This window comes from Cucurbita pepo, chromosome 18, assembly GCF_057944985.1.
Source record: "Cucurbita pepo subsp. pepo isolate OVF chromosome 18, ASM5794498v1, whole genome shotgun sequence".
Taxonomy (NCBI): Eukaryota; Viridiplantae; Streptophyta; class Magnoliopsida; order Cucurbitales; family Cucurbitaceae; genus Cucurbita; species Cucurbita pepo.
Genome location: NC_141815.1, coordinates 277,159 through 296,232, shown reverse-complemented (window position 1 = coordinate 296,232; position 19,074 = coordinate 277,159).

Genomic DNA, 19,074 nt, shown 5'->3' with positions numbered 1-19,074 from the left:
ATGTTAACCTAATGCTGTTGTGACAACTACTACTTTTAACGGGTGTCCGACATAAGGAGCTCCCAAAGTATGCTCTTCTGATAAGAAAAGGGCCCAGCGGTGTGCGAACTGACTGGTGAGTCTATACTTGCACATATGGGTTGTGTAGAATATATGATATAAATCCAAGTTGCCTATTAGGAGAGTACCGTAGGAAAATAGACCGTTAAGATAGGTCACGTCATTGCATTCGCATGTTCTTGCATTTAACTCCCAATAGTAGAGTCACTTACTTACTGGGTATTTCTTTAAATAGTCAAGTCACTTGCTACTTCTATTTCAGGTTAAGACAAGACATTTATGTACGGTTGATGATGACATCACAACTCAGGACCATGACACATGCATATGGTAGTCGTATTTATTTTCTTAGACTTAGGCTAGAATATGATGTTTTTAATTTAAACATTTATTTATTGTATTCAGTCTTTTGTTGTGTCATTTTTAAAGCTGTTTTCAAAACATATAAGTCCATGTCTGTGTTTTAAGATGAAGGTGACGTTTTATGAAAGTTTAAATGAAGTATTTCCGCATTCCATGTTCATGATATCTATACAGTGATGACTTTAAATTAAGTAGAAAATTTCAGGTTGTTACAGAAATTGACCATGGAAAGAACTTGAACTGAGCCGAGCATGCCTAAACAAATAAGTAGTAATCCCAATCTATTCTTATAATATACTTAGGGATCACTTGGAATGACCCTAAAAAGTGATTTTTTTTTTCATTTCTAAGTGAATATGAAATGAATAGACCAAGAACCACATATTAAGAACCTACAATGGACGTTTTACTAAAAAATTACTCATGAGTACCTAAAACCAAGGTATGAAATTGACCCAGTAAATGACACCAATGATAAGGAATCACTCTAAGGGAAGTAGGATTCGAGTTACCTTGATGATCAAATATCTCAAGCCAAGAACACTTAATGGAGGTTTGAATCACTCTACAATCAATATCGATCATGTCAAGTTTGAATGATTCTAAACATCACTCCACAAGCAATATCGATGTTCAAGAATAGTACACTTACACCTAGAAAGCATCAGCTTGATTCTCTAGTTTGATTAAGTCTCTCCTCAAATTGGAGACATGGTTGGGTAGCCCTTTACCTCTTCACTGATAGATCCTCACCTGTGCCAATTTTATTTGAATCTTCATAAACCTTTATGTGAAAAGTTTAGGTCAAATTCGTAATTTCTAGAACTTCAATTTTTGCCACTACAGGCACCTTCAGGGCAACCGAAGTCATTGGATGGCCTCATTGTAGACCTGTAGATCTTAGGTGTCGTCAAATAGTTTAGGTCAAATTTGTAATTTCTAGAACCTCGATTTTCGCCACTATAGGCACCTTCAGGGCAACCGAAGTCATTGGATGGCCTCATTGTAGACCTGTAGATCTTAGGTGTCGTCAAATAGTTTAGGTCAAATTTGTAATTTCTAGAACCTCGATTTTCGCCACTACAGGCACCTTCAGGGCAACCGAAGTCATTGGATGGCCTCATTGTAGACCTATAGATCTTAGGTGTCGTCAAATAGTTTAGGTCAAATTCGTAATTTCTAGAACCTCGATTTTCGCTACTACAGGCACCTTCAGGGCAACCGAAGTCATTGGATGGCCTCATTGTAGACCTATAGATCTTAGGTGTCGTCAAATAGTTTAGGTCAAATTCGTAATTTCTAGAACCTCGATTGTCGCCACTATAGGCACCCTCAGGGCAACCGAAGTCATTGGATGGCCTCATTGTAGACCTATAGATCTTAGGTGGTTTTTTTGACGACGTGAATGGTTGGATCTCTACAATTTGAAGAAAAACATTGTTGGGAACAAATCTACTATTCTTCAATTTTCCAACTTTAAGGATTATTTTTCCCAATTTCTTTTTCTACTTATTTTAATATTTATTTATTAATATAATTCTTCTCCTCTTAGATGTTTGCTCTATATTTAATTAAAAATCATACAACTTTATAAAAATTATAAAATTTACTTTTTGTCACTCTCTTATTTTCAATCTATTTTGGGTGAATTGTAATTATAGACGTAATTTAAAATTTATGAAAGTAAGAAAAAAAAAAGAAAAATAATAGTAAAATTCTCACGTACCTCAATTCACAACCAAAGAATGCAAACAATATTTAGAACAAAACACTTAATATAGAAGAGTTGATCCAATATAAATATGCACATTATCTCGGCTTTACTTTCAATAGCCATCAAAGGCGTTTTAGTTTTAGCTTTTCATCACATCGTCTATTACGTATTGTCAATAATGGGGGTCTCAAAGAGAAGCATGCTCGTTACTGTTTGCATTCTTTTTGTTATCATTAACATGCTTGAGACTGTAACTCTGTCCAAATTTCCTGATTATAGTGATCCAATAGGTGACGTTAGCTCTCAATGTCAATTGACTCATCATTATTGCAAACCACCTCGAAGTCCTAATCCAATGAAACGTATCAGTAAAATTGGGGGAATAGAAGGCATTCAAAGGACGAGTTCTCTAGACAATACCGTTCGAATGACTGACGCCAAGAATGATATAGACCATCCTTGATGTGATTTATCATTATTTCTTTGAATTATAGGGTAAGAGTCAAATATTTATGTATATTTTCCTTATTTCAAATATTTATGTATATTTTTCTTATTGTTTTAATAAAGTTAATATATCTCTTTTAAAGAATTAAAAAAAAAAAAAATTCGACTTTCAAAGATATATTTTATTAAATAACACTACATTTAGTTAATTTTGAATTAGGGATTAAATAAAAAGAAATTTCACTTCATTCCTTTATTTTATTAAATAATACTAATTACCATTAATTAATTTTGAATTATGGATTAAATAATAAGAAATTTGTATGAGTTTTAAAAAATCTCATAGCCACTTGTGAAAAAAAAAAAAAAAAGAATTGATTAAAAAAATTTAGCTAAAACTAGTTGTGAATAAGGAAACAAAGAGATAAAAAAAAAAGGAAGATTATGAATATAATTAAAAGAAAGAAAAAAAAAGCGAAATACAGATAAAAGAAAATATTTTTGAAATGTATTAAATAAGAAAAAAGAGAATATCTGACAAATGTTGAAGAGTATTAAATGATTTGTATGAACATAATACTATAACAAACATAGGTATATTTTACGATTTAACTCATATGAAGACTCTAACGTTCGCATGAAGTATAACACATGGATCAATGTAAATTATAGAAACAACTTTGTAGAAGTTCAAATTTAAACTAATGTCATGGGCTCACATCGGTTGACTTGGATTTCAATGGACAGGATCGAATTTTCATTAAGGATAAATTCGTGACAACAATGTAAGCTAATCAGATAAGTGACCTTACTATCAGCATGATTATATTTGATGTTGACACGTGCCCTATGGTTCTGCACGTGTCATATATATTGATATGTGTGAATTGTTTATGAATCAATATGCTTATGATATGATATATATATATATATATATATATATGTGAATTGTATGATATACTTACACTACGATGTGTTCAATGATATGTTTGAGATATGATAGGAGAAAGATGCACTAAATGTAATGTAATAATAGAAGTAAGATATGTTCATGAAACGTTAAAGTTAGTACGTATCGAAGTGTTATGGATATGATATATTGATAAAACCCATATGGTCATGATGGATTGATAAAAGAATATGGTTAGGTTATGGGTACAAAGGGATATGATTATGATAGATTGATAGAATCATAGGCGTTAGGATATGTTCCTGTAACGATATGACTAAGATACATTCATGTAACGATATGACTAAGATACATTCATGTAACGATATGATATGATTATGATACGACATGTGAATGACGGATATATGTATGTGTGTGTGTGTGTATATATATATATATATATATATATATATATATATATATATATATATATATATATATATATATATATATATATATATAGATAGATATATATAGATAGATAGATAGATAGATAGATATAATATGATATGAAAATGATATTAAATGTGTTATTGTACGAAATATGTGATAAATTGACATGTTTATGCTATGATATATTGTGATGCGATATGTTATGATATTATATGTAAATGGTGAAAATTCTTATGTCTTGAAGCATGGAATGTTATGATATGATATATTTATGTAATTTGAATGATATAATATGATAGACATGCAAAACGAAGAACTAGCATAAAATACAACCCCAACGTATGCATGAAAGATATAATAAACGATATGTGAAATGATACGAAAAGCGATATGATATATACGAAACGCTAGCAGGGTTGTATTAAATGATAATGAAAATGAAAAAAATGTTAGGACCTCATTGATTATTGTGTGCTCATACATTAGGGGATATCCCTTATCCTTTGCGATAATATGGCCGCGTACGTTACGAGGCAGGAAAACGATCTAATGCTGCGATGACCAAGCAGGAAAACGATCATTATGTTTATCATAATGCTGCGACAGTTAGGTAGGAAAACGATCATTATGTTTATCATAATGCTGCGACAGTTAGGTAGGAAAACGATCATTATGTTTAACCTAGTGCTGCCGTGACAGCTACTACTTCTAACGGGTGTTCGACATAAGGAGCTCGCAGAGTATGCTCTCTTGACAAGGAAAGGGGCATATCAGTGTGCGAACTGATTAGTGAGTCCATACTCACACATATAGGCTGTGTGTAGAGTATATGGTACACACCCAAGCTCCCGTTAGGAGAGTATTGTAGGAAAATAGACTGTTAAGATAGGTCCTGTCATTGCATTTAATCCACTCACTTACTGGGTATTTCTTTAAATACGCAAGTCACGTGTTACGGCTATTTCAGGTTAAGGCAAGAAATTATTGTACGATTGACGACGACATCGGAACTTGGGACCATGATCCATGCATAGGGTAGTCGTATTTATTTTCTTAGACTTAGGTTAGAATATGATGATTTTAATTTAAACGTTTATTTATTTTATTTAGTGTTTTGTTGTGTAATTTTAAAGGTATTTTCAAAGCATGCAAGTTCATGGCTATATTTTGAAGAGAAATGTGACGTTTTATGAAAGTTTAAATGAAGTTTTTCCGTATTAAATGGTTATGATATGTATAGTGGCGACCTTAAATTAAGTAGAAAATTTCAGATCGTTATAGAAATTGACCTTAGAAAGAACTTGAAGTGAGCCCCGAGTATAAACAAATAAGTAGTCATCCCAATCTTTTCCTAGGATATACTTAGGTTTCAATTGGAATTGCCCTAAAAAGTTGATTTTTCTCATATCTAAGTGAATATGAAATGATTAGACTAAGAACCACATATTAAGAACCTAAAATGGACGTTTTACTCGAAAATTACTTATTAGTACCTAAAACTGAGTTATGAAATTGACCCCATAAATGACATAAAATGATAAGAAATCTGTAACGACCCGAAAAAAAAAAAAAAAAAAAAAAAAAAAAAAAAAAGTAAATAATTAAATAATTAAAACTATAATTTTCTCTAAACTACTCTCCACCCGTCTTCCTCTCCCAAATTATCTCTCCTCAACCAACTCACGAGTCAAAATCTCAATCCAAAATACAAGATGCATAGCTATCTCTCCTCAACCAACTCACAGAATACGGGATGCATTCGGTGGTTCCTATAACCAAAAAAAGAAAAAAAAAAAAAAAATACCAACAACTAGATTTACAAGGAGAACTTAAGATTTAATTTTTTTTGGTGAGAGATCTTGCTTTGTTATTATGGTAAGTCATATTTCAGATCTCTTTTCATTCATCTTATAAGAAATCAGTAAGAATCAGATTTCCATTTCTTTTGTCTGTCTAGTTAAGAATCAGATTTCCTTTTCTTTTGTCTGTCTAATTACTCAGAATTCGATCTCTTGTTCCCTTGACGATTTTTGGCTAGGATGTTAGGTTGTAGAAAATAACTAGAATGAGGCAAATATTTGTCAACCGAATAAAAAAATACAGAACAAAAAATGGAAGATAGGAAGTAAATACAAAACAGAGAGGAGAAGAGAAAATCGAAAAGAAAAAAAGAAAAAAGTAACAGGAAAATAACAAAGGAAAGATGGAAAGGAGAAAATCGAAAAAAAAATAAATAACAGGAAAGATGGAAAGAAGAAAGGAAAGAAAATTTATGTGTGAAATCTGTGAATTTTAAATGTTAACAAAAAAAAAAAAATTAAGATAAATGAAAGATTTGGAAAGAAAATTAATTAGAATACAAAAAAATACAAAGACAAGACTCGCCACAATACTGTTAACAAAAAAAAAAAAAAGACAAATATAAATATATATATATAGATAGATAGGAGGCCAAATACGGAAAACAAAATGAAAAATGAAAGGAAAGAAATGAGAGTAGAAATGCAGAGAAAAGAAAAAAAAAATAAATAAAAAATAAATAAAGAGAGTAAGAAAGAACTAAGAGAGAAAATAAATGCCAAAATACAAAATCAAAAGAAAACGATACAGAGAGAAAAATAAAGGGAAGAGTTCGGGAGTAAGAATGGATTGGAATTGACCAATAATATGATTAAGTAAGAATCGATTAAAAATTGGTCAAAAATATGTCTTGAACAAAAATTGAGAGAAAAAGCAGAAATAATATCAGAAGACAAGAAAGTAGTCACTCGAACTAAAAAATAGAAAATGAAATCTTAATATAAATAGAATATATATATAATATGTATATATATTTAGATGTATATTATAACGTTCCAAGATTTTATCCATGCAAAGTCTTTAATGCTCGCATGAAGTTTAGCACATGAACCATTGTAAGAGTTACAGAATTCAACATGAAATTGATGCCATGGATTCTTATAGGTTGGCTTGGATACAAAGGGAAAAATCAAATTTTCATTAAGAATAAATTGGTGACACCCGTATAAGCTAATCAGGTAAGTGGTCTTACTATAGGATAGGCTAAAAATTATATGAGTTATGATGATGTATGAACTATGTCGTATGCGGCTTATGAGTTATGATGATATATGAGTTATGATGATGTATGAACTATGTCGTACGATGCAGCTTATGAGTTATGATGATGTGTGGGTTACGATACTTGATGATGTGCGCAGTATATATATAATTTGATGAATGACATACTTGATATGTTTCATGCACTTTGTGGCAATATGATGAGTATGATGATTGTGTGACATTTACCTTAATATTATGATGTTTTCCATATTAAGCATGTTATATGATGATGAGTGTCATATTGTATCGTGTCGTTAGATCGACATAGGACACAACCCTAAGAGCGTGAAAATGATATTAATATAAATATCCACGAGTATGTGTTACCTAGAGTAACAAAGAGATGAGACTAGAGGGTTGTGTCAGAAGAGACATTATAATGAATTTAGAGGGACCTCATGCATATTATAGGTTCATAAGCATAGGGCTACTTCCCCTAGAGATGATGAGTGCGGACGCGCACCATATGATGAGCGAGAATGTGCATAGGTGCGAATGGACACAGATGAGGGTGTTCATGAGGCGCATGACACTATGGGGTTTCGCTGACCTCCGGACGTCGCTATAGATTAGCTTGATCAGAGGGTCCAAGAGGTGTGCGAGCACCCTGGGGATTCACACTCGCACGTGTGAGTCGTGTGTAGGGAAGTACTACACATCCAATTTGTCCAAGACTATAGGTCACCCCTAAGATGATTAGAGATAGATCCCTAAATCATGATTGCATGTGTTTGCATTTGCATGGCCCCTATAGTGGGGCCACTTACTGAGTATTCTTTGAAATACTCAGGCCGTGTGCCACATCATTTTTCAAGTAAAGGCAAGACTCACTTTATATGGAGTATGGCGGCATCACGAGCAGAGACTGTGGCACGTGCATAGGGTAGACTCATATTTAAATTCTTAGTTTTAAGTTAGAATAAGTTGTTTTGCATTCCATTGTTTTAAATTATTTTGTATTTGTTTTTATGTTTTCTAAATTTTAGTATTTTGTATTTAAACAAGTAAGACCATGACTGTGTTTTCCAGAGAAGAAGTTGTTTTAAACGTGCTTTATAGATGAGCATGACACATTAGTGGCGACTCTAGATATGTGGAAATTTAGGGTCGTTACCATAAGAGTTCAAATATAGTTTTACAGTGAAATGACCTAATGAAAATTAATTAATTAATTTTATAACTTCGAAGTTTATAATTAGTATGTTCATAACATCTCATAACCCGCTCATAGTAATCCTAAAAAGATCAATTTTGTAATAGTCCAAAAATAAATAAAGAAATAAAAATAATTATAAAAATAGTTAAAATAATAATAATAATAATAAATTAATTAATTAAAATTAAAATGAAAATGAAAATAAAAATAAAAAAATAAAAAAAAATCTTTCCCCACTTCTCTCCACCTCAACCCACCCTTACACCAACTTGGAAAAAAAAAAAAAAAAAAAAAAAAAACATAAAAACAACAATGGTCAAATTTGAGGAGAAGTAAAATGAGATTTTGTCTCCAGTCAAATCCTATATTCAATTTCCTTTTATTTATTCAATTTCTTTTTCTTTTATAGTTATGATTATAAGAAATTAATTTAGAATCAAATCTTCTCTTAAAATATATTTTAACAGTAATAATAAGATCTCATATCTAATTGATTAGATTTTTGTTAGCATTTTAAGTTATACTAAATAAGGTTATAAGGTTAGATTCAATAAAATTTTAATTGGCAGATCTATAAACTAGAAGATCGTAGCCAAACAATCAACTTAAAATTGGACCTACAATCGACCGTAATATCTGTTTACACAATTTAAAAACCTATTTACAGAATGAAAATAATTAGAGAGAGGGAGGGAGATTGAATAAAGATTTGTTGAATAGGATTTAACCATAAAACAGGAAATATCAGAGAGCAGTGAGTTACTTTAAATTCTTTTAACACGAAATATCAGACTTTTACGATGGCCAATGTAAATTAGAGAAATAATTTTACAGAGTTCAAACTTGAAACTAATGTCATGAGCTCATATAGGTTGACTCGAATTTCAAAGAACGGAATCGAACTTTCATTAAAGATATATTTGTGACAACGACTTAAGCTAGCCAGGTAAGTGACCTTACTATCGGCATGGTTATATTTTGATGTTGACACGTGCCCTGTGGTTCTGCAAATGTCATATATATTGATATGTGAGAATTGTCTGTGGATCGATATGCTTCCTATATGTTATGTTATGTTATAATATGTGGATTGTAGGATAATAATTATGGTACGATGTGCTCAAGGATATGTTTGAGATAGGATACGAGAAGGATGCACAAAATGAAATGTAACGATAGGAGTAAGATACGTTCATGAAACATTAAGGTTAGGTTATGTACCGGAGTGCTACGGATAGGAGAGATTGATGAAAGAATATGGTTAGGTTATGGGTAGAAAGGGATAAGTTTGTGATAAATTGATAGAACGATAGCGTTAGGATACGTTATTGTGACGATATGACTAAGGTACGTTACGTAATGATATGTCTGTGATAAGTATAAGAACGTTAAGGCTATGATAAGTTAGAGAACGATATGACTATGAAGTGTTTACATCATGACTTGTTTATGATATGATACATTGTATGCCAGATTATTGTGCTTAAGTACATAGTTATGTGAACGTGAATGTATCCTATGTATGCTTTTAGTATGATGTGATGTGTAATTCATGTAACGATATGAGGTCCTTGAATGATTATGGCATGTTTGTATGGAATATGTGAATGTGAACAGCACGAATTGTATGACATGAAACACGGTAAACTGTCTGGAACCATAAGCCCGATAGAAATGTGTATGAAATGTGAAATGAAAATGAGAATGAATGAAGCCTGGAACGTGATAGGGGGGCTTTGTTCATTAAAGATAAATGTAGAAATAGGGGGACCTCATGCATTATGTGTGTTCATGCATCTGGGGGGATACCCCCATCCCATCACGAGGGTACGGACGTGTGCATCCAATGGCAGGACAACGATCGTTATGCATTTCATAGCACTGCGTGACGGTTCTAGTTTTAACGGGTCCCAGCATAAGGGGCTCTCACAGTATGCCCACCGGATAAGGACAGTGGCCCAGCGGTGTGCGAACTAGCTGGTGAGCCCATATTCGCACGTATGGGCTGTGTGTAGAGTATATAGTACACGTCCACGATTACCCGTTAGGACAGCACCGTAGGGAAAACGAAACGAAAGATAGGTCCTATCATTTTATTGCATGTGATTGTTGCATTTAACCCCAATAGTGGGGTCACTTACTGAGTATTTCTTTAAATACTCAAGCCATGTGCTACTACATTTTTCAGGTTAACGCAAGGCATTCCTGTACGGCTGACGACGACATCGCAACTCGAGATCATGGCACATGCATAGGATAATGGTATTTATTTTCTTAGACTTAGGATAGAATAGGATGTTTTAAACTTAAAGGCTTATTTATTTTATTTCGGGTCTTTTGTTGTGTTGTTTTAAAGATGTTTTCGAAACACGTAAGTTCATGACTGTGTTTTAAGTTAAAGGTTATGTTTTATGGAATTTAAATGAAGTCTTCCGCATTCAATGTTTATGGTACGTAGGACAATAAATTAAGTAAAAATTTTGGGTTGTTACAAATTTAATTGAAAGAAAAATTTTTAAGTGATATATTTAATTATTAAATATAGGAATATCTTTACTATATGTTTTTTTTTATTGTTTACCTATTCTATCTAGATTAGGTAATAAATAAAACAGTTATTAGAACAAAATTATATCCTTTATTGATTTAATTTTGAACGACAATTTTTTTTTGTTATTCAGAAGAAATAACAATATATAAATTATACAGATAAATATTTGACTTTCGATCTATTGTTCAAATAAATAATGATAAATCACATCAAGGATTGTTTATATCATTCTTGGTGTCAGTCATTCGAACGGTATTGTCTAGGGAACTTGTCCTTTGAATGCCTTCCATTCCCCCACTTTTAATTTTGATCGGATTAGGACTTCGAGGTGGTTTGCAAGTTTGATGAGTCAATTGACATTGAGAGCTAACGTCAACTATTGGCTCACTATAATCAAGAAATTTGGCAGGAGTTACAATCTCAAGCATGTTAATGATAACAAAAAGAATACAAACAGTAACGAGCATGCTTCTCTTTGAGACGCCCATTATTGACAATACGTATAGACGATGTGATAAAAAGCTAAAACTAAAACGTCTTTGATAGCTATTGAAGGTAAAGCTTAGATAATGTGCACATTTATATTGGATCAACTCTTCTATATTAAGTGTTTGTTACAAATATTGTTTGCATTCTTTGGTAGAATTTTGTTTACTATTATTTTCCTTTTTTCTTTCTTTCATAAAATTTAAATTACGTCTATAACTACCATTCAATTCAGTAAATTTCTTATTTTTAGTAAAATGGTATGGTTTTTAATTAAATATAGAGCAAAATTCTAAAAGGACCATTAAGAAACACAATTCAAAATAAATAGAAGAATTATAATAAAAATAAATATTAAAATAATTTGAAAAATGTTGAAAGTTGGAAAATTTTAAAATAGTCCTTAAGACTTAATCCCATAAAATAAATTTGAAAGTCATAATATTTGAAGAAAAAAAATAGTCGTGAAGAGTTTGGAGTTTATGTAGTTTTTCTCAATAATATTTTCTCCATATGTAGAGATCCAACCGTCCACGTCGTCAGAAAAGCCACCTAAAACTTATAGGTCTATAAGGTCATCCAATGACTTAGATTGGCCCAAGGGTGCCTGAAGTGGCGAAAATCGATGTTAATAGGACCTGAACTTTTCAAATAAAGATTTATGAAGATTAAAAAAAAATTGGGGCACGTGATTGTGGGGCTATCAATGACGAGGTATAGGGCTATCCAACCATGTTTTCAATTTAAGGAGAGAATTAATCAAATCAGGGAACCAAGGTGATACTTTCTAAGTGCGAGTGTACTATTTTTGAACCAATTGAGGAACTATAGACCATCCAACTCCTTCAAATTTGTTCCTATAAATTTAGAGGGAAATTACCCACATTTTTGTTGAAGGAGTTTAGCCTTAAAATACCTAGAAGACCAATGGAGTTTTTGAAGATATGTTATAGGAAAAATTATATTTTCAATCTGAGCGTCAAACAAAAATTTGTATATTAGAATAAACTCAATTTTACTTTTTGGAATCTAAGCAACATTTTTTACGAATGATGCGAAGGTTGATAAGCTCATGTTAAAGAGAATTTGGAGGATCAAGCTATCAGATAAATTTCGGTCATTTCGTTGAAACTTTTAAAATTTACTCTTAATATTTAATCTCTCTGAGTAAGACCAATTTTCTTAGTTTCGTGGTGCTTAATGGAACAGTTTTGATGAAGGAAGCGAGAGTTGAGAAGACCAAAAAAACACCTCTTAGGTTGACTTTTATGGTTGTCCCTTGTAAGTCAAAGAATGATTAGACATGTTTATTTCAATTCCTTCTAACAATTTGCTATAAATATTAAGGAAAATCAAATGGAGGCAAAAAATTAGCAAGGATAGTGGTCGAAAGTTTTTTTTTTTTCTCGAATCAGCCTCGATTGTTCATGCGTGAATTCTTCATTGAATCTTTTGGAAATCTTAAGGAAAAATGAGTAGAGCATAAATCATCCAAAATCATTAGCTACTCAAGAAAAATTGGAATTCCCATTCCAAGATAATTGCAATTCTATGTCGTTTAAATTACATGTTTAGAGTCATTCAAACTTGACATGATCGATCTTGCTTGTGGAGTGATTCAAATCTCAATTAAGTGTTGTTGCCTTGAGATATTTGATCAACTAGGTAACTGAGAAAGTAACTGAGAGAACCCAAATCTTTAGTAACAAACTCAGAATGAAGCTTGCGAGTAAAGCTGTCAATAAGAGATGAGTTGTTGCAGGTAACAATAATGTCATCAACATAAAGAAGCAAATAGATATGGTTAGATTGCTGATGAAAGACCAAAAGGGACGTGTCAGCACGACTGCAAAAAAAACCAAGTGTGAGAAGAAATGAGCTAAAACGCTGAAACCAGGCGTGAGGAACTTGCTTTAAGCCATAGAGGGCTTTCTTTAATAAACAAACATGAGTGAAAAATCGAGTATCAATATACCCAGGAGGTTGTTCCATATGAACACGTTCAGTAAGAGTTTCATTGAGAAAAGCACTCTTGACATCAAGTTGTCGAAGAGACCATTTATTTGTGACTGCAATAGAAAGCACAACATGAACAGGGTAGCTTTGACAACTGGACTGAAAGTGTCAGTGTAGTCAAGACTAGGAACCTGAGTATAACCTTTGGCAACAAGACGAGTCTTGAAACGCTCGATAGATCCATCAGACAAATATTTAATACGAAACACCCATTTAGAGCGCACGATGTTAGTGTTGGCAAGGCGAGGAACCAAAGTCCAAGTATCATTTTGTTGTAAAGCTCGAATTTCTTCATCCATGGCAGCAACCCAAGTAGGATTCTTAGCTGCAGATTTGAATCCTTTTGGATCAGTGGATGCAAGAAGAGCATAAAGCAGTCCAGATGTGCCCAAAATACAAAGATTTGCTGGATGACAAGTCTTGAATATACCAGCTTTGGCTCGTGTGATCATAGGATGAGAGCTCAAAGAAGAGGAATCAACAATAGATTCAATAGAGGTCAGATCAGAAGTCGAGGGTGGCAAGCGGAACCTACACAAGAAGTATCAACCTGCACAGACCTATCCACAAAGTCAGAACAAATATCATATGGGGATGAACTGGATCAAGGAATGTGCGATGATGAAGTGGTAGGGGGATGAATCAATAAAATAAAGATGTGGTTCCAAGAAATTTGAAATATGAAAAGAGGAAAGAGCTTGGCTTGGGAGCTAGGGATAGCAAGAAAGTGAGTTTCATCAAATTGAGCATGACGGGTGATATATAGCTTAGTGGTGGCAGGATCAAGACAGCGAAACCCTTTATGAGCAGGACTATAACCCAAAAAAAGGAATGTTGCGGGGAGAAAGCTTGTTAGGTATATGATCATGCAAGTAAGGATAAACACGACAACCAAAGGGATGAAAATTGTCATGATGCGGAGAGTAGCCATAGAGAAGTACAAAGGGTGACTTACCTCCAAAAAGTGGAGTAGGCAACCGGTTGATAATATAAGCTACAGTGCTAAAGGCGTCAACCCAAAAACGAGGAGAAAGATGGGAGTGAAAGAGAAGGGCCAAGCCAGTCTCAGTCACATGACAGTGTTTTCTCTCAGCACGACCATTTTGAGTAGGTGTATATAGACAAGAGAGTTGATGGTGGATGGCAGCAGTACGTAAATGAGTTTTGAAACAAGTGCTAGTAAATTCGGTACCTCCATTGCTTTGAAATACCTGGATACGAGAAGAATATTGATTTTCCAAAAATTTTTAAAATTGAAGAAAAATATCAAAGAAATCAAATTTTAATTTCAAAGGGTAAAGCCAAGTGAATCGAGAATAATCATCAATAAAAATAACATAGTAAAGAAAACCCGAATTTGATTTGACGGGGGAAGGACCCCAAAGATCACAGTGAATAAGATCTAACACATGAGACAACCTACGTTCATTGGGGGAATAAGGAAATCGATGACTTTTCGCAAGCTGACAAGTACTACATAGTGATGGAGAAGACAATAAAAACGTAAGAGAAAGATGACCTTTTCTATTTAAAAAAGAAATAACAGAATGATTCACATGACCCAGACAAGCATGCCATAAATCATATGAACATGTAAAGATTTGTTTCTAAGGACTGAAATAAAAGTAGAGTTGTCGCGCTCCAGCACATATAGCCCTCCATCTCTTTTACCGGTTGCCACCACCCTTCTAGTTTGACGATTCTGGATAGTAAGAAGATTATTAGTAAATGTAACGTAGAGAGGAAAATCAGACGTTAATTTACCGATTGAAAGAAGATATTTAGTGAGATGAGGGACAACCAACACATTTAATAAGTGAATATTTAGAACAGGAGAAAGAGCACTGGTGTGGGTAATGGGTAGGGATGCACCGTTTCCTACGATCATAGAGTCCTTACCCGTATAAATTTTAGATTGATCCAAAATAGATGGGTTGGCGGTCATATGGGCGAAAGCCCCAATATCCAGAAACCAATCAGTAGCATCGGGTCCAACAATAGAACAGGACGTGTTGAAGCGTTTAGCAAGGTGAGCATGAGTAGAATCAGGTCGAACATACCGTTGGTTGCAGCAGTCAGCATAATGGCCCTCTTTGCGGCATATTTGGCAGTGAGGTGGTCGACGACCTTGACTTGAGTGGGTTCGTCCTCGATTGGAAGAGTTGTTTTTGTGGAATTAAGAACAACCTCACTGGTTACTAGAGGAAGCAGGGTGGCTTCCATGGGTGTGACCATGATTAGTGGCTCTGAGTGTTGTAAGAGTGGAGTTAGAGGACTCAAGGGAGCGTTGAAACAACTCGAAACTTTCATCTTTAGAGACCAAATCTGCAAAACATGGGATAGGGGTGAGAGCCATTTGAGCAGTAGAAAAAGCTGAAAAAATGGTGCCGAGTCCACGAAGGAACCAATGCACTTTATCAATGTCCTCGACGGGTCTGCCAACGACATGAAGTTGGTCACAAATTGTTTTGAAGGCACGGGCATACTCAGCAATAGGTTTGGTGCCACGTTTCATCAGCTGCAAGTCATCCTTGAGTCTCAGTTCACGAGTTTCAAATGATGGCTGAACATAGTTTCCAACACAAGCCAAACATCACGAGCAGTAGAGAGACCAACTACGACAGCAATGACTTCCTCGGTGAGAGAGGAGAGCAGGAGACAGAGAAATCATTGATCGACTGCTCTCCACACCAAATATTTGGGGTTGAGTGTTGAGGAGGTTTCTCGTTCAAAGTGAGGTGGTGGCCATCAACATAGCCCAACATGTATTGACTCTCAAGGAGAGGGAGAAGTTGGCTTTTCCAAATAAGATAATTGGAGGAAGAAAGTTTGATGGTGACATGGATTAAGAGTGTTGAAAGGAAGAAGATGATGAGAGCATTCGGAAGCCATAGAGAGGAAAGGATCAGAGTTGTTAAACCGAAAGGGCTCTGATACCATGCAAATGTTTGCTGAAACCACCCCACCTAAAGGGTGGTAAAAGTTATCTATTTATAATCATTTACAGAATAGAGAAATATGGTAAATTACAAATAGTATGGAAAGAACAATACAAAGAAAGAATAATAAATGAATACAATATATTTACTCTTAATAAAACGCCAAATATGGTAAACGATAATATAAGGCAAATATCTAGATATGTCTTATAATAAACTGTGAACTACCCTTAACAAAAATCTAATTTTACTTAGTATGCTTGACACACAAAAAAAAACGAAAAAAAAACAAAAAAACAAAAAAAAAAATAAATAAAAATAATGTAGCACCTTAATATAGAAGAATGCAAACAATATTTGGAACAAAAACACTTAATATAGAAGAGTCCATCCAATATAAATATGCACATTATCTAAGTTTTACGTTCAATAGCCATCAAAGAGGTCTTAGTTTTAGCTTTTCATCACATCGTCTATGCGTATTATCAATAATGGACGTCTCAAAGAGAAGCATGCTCGTTACTGTTTGCATTCTTTTTGTTATCATTAACATGCTTGAGATTGTAACTCCGGCCAAATTTCTTGATTATAGTGAGCCAATAGTTGACGTTAGCTCTCAATGTCAATTGACTCATCAAACTTGCAAACCACCTCGAAGTCCTAATCCGATCAAAATTAAAAGTGGGGGAATGGAAGGCATTCAAAGGACAAGTTCCCTAGACAATACCGTTCGAATGACTGACACCAAGAATGATATAAACAATCCTTGATGTGATTTATCATTATTTATTTGAACAATAGGCCGAGAGTCAAATATTTATCTGTATATTTTCTATATTGTTATTTCTTCTAAATAATAAAAAAGAAAATTGACGTTATTGATATAATTTTGTTCTAATAACTATTTTATTTATTACCTAGTCTAGGTGAACAATAAAAAATAAATATGTAAAGATATTCCTATATTAATATATCTTAATTTGAACACTTTCACTTTAAATTAAATATATCACTTTAATTTATTTTTTTTAGTGTTACTATGAGTTAGTTATGAGTATGTTATGAACATACTAATTATAAACTTCAAAGTTATATAATTAATTAATTAATATTCATTGGGTCACACTATAAATCTATATTTGAACTCTTATGCATTATAGAATAAATTGTGTCTATTGATATGATCATTATAGACAAGTTCATCCGGTTCGAGTTGCTTATGATTACAGTTGGGTCAAAAGTTCTGTATTACCCATATAATTACATCTTTCACTTTAAATACCACCCATCATTTAGTGAATAATTTGTTTATGATCCAAAGATAGACTAAGTCTCTGCCCGTGAGAGAGTAGCACACTATTCTTCAAGTCCTCCAACCAATACTTAATAAAACTACTGAAATTTGAGGAGTGAATTCCATCTCTGAAATTATGTTTGCATCTCCCTGTTTTGTCAGTTTAAGTTTAGTTTAATTATTTTTTTTTAAGAAGAGTTTAATTATTTTTTTTTAAGAAGATTTGATCCGTACAAAAAAGGAGTTTAGATTAAACGGATGCTATTGTTTACTTGAGTTTGTTTATAAACAATGTGAGGGTAAAGGTAGTCTGATGAGACTTCATCGGATAATTGCATTGGAGAAGAGGGCAATAGATTAAAGAAAAGAAAGAATGCAAAAAATTAGAAATAAAAAAAAAAAGTACAGATGTAACGGCTCGAAATTTTCTACTTAATTTAAGGTCTGTATACATGTCATAAATATGAATGCGGAAATACTTCATTTAAACTTTCATAAAACGTAGCCTTCAGCTTAAAACACAACCATCGACTTATGTGTTTTGAAAACACCTTTAAAACGACACAACAAAAGACTAAATAAAATAAATAAATATTTAAATTAAAAACATGATATTCTAGCCTAAGATTAAGAAGATAAATGCGACTACCCTATGCATGTGTCATGGTCTCAAGTTGCGATGTCGTCGTCAGCCGTACAAGAATGCCTTGCCTTAACCTGAAATAGAGGTAGCACGTGGCTTGAGTATTTTAAGAAATACTCAGTAAGTGACCCCACTGTTGGAGGTTAAAGGCAAGAACATGCGAATGAAATGACAAGATCTATCATATCAGTCTATTTTTCCTATGACACTATTCTAATTGGGCAGTTTGGATGTTTACCATATACTCTACACACAGCCCATAGGTGCCGGTATGGACTCACTAGAAAGTTCGCACATAGTTGGGCCCCTTTTCTTGTTGGACGAGCCTCTCTGGTAGCTCTCCTTCTGCCGACACCCATTAAAATTAGTAACCGTCACGGCAGCATTATGTAAAACATAATGATACTTCGCCTGCCTAGTGGATGTACGCATCTGTACCCTTGTGATGGAATGGGGGTATCCCCCAATGCATGAGCACATATAATGCATGAGGTCCCAACATTTTTCCATTTTCATTATCATTTAATACAACCCGTTAGCATTTTGTACATATCATATCGTTTTCGTATCGTTTCAGATATTTTTCATCATTCATATCATATCATTTCTCATTCTTCAGTTCTCATATCATACATAATTCTAATGTGGTTATATTTCATGTCATTTATCGTGATTTCATGTCATTCATATCATGTTGTATACACACAATTTAAGAGACATAACATAATGTTCTATGCTTTTAGCATAACATTTCACCATATACATATCATACCATAACCTATTACATCACAATGTATCATATCATAAACGTGTCACTTTATAGCATATCTCGTACCATAACATATTCCATATCATAAGACAACATATATATATATATATATATATATATATCCGTCATTCACATGTCGTATCATAATCATATCATGTCGTAAACACTTCG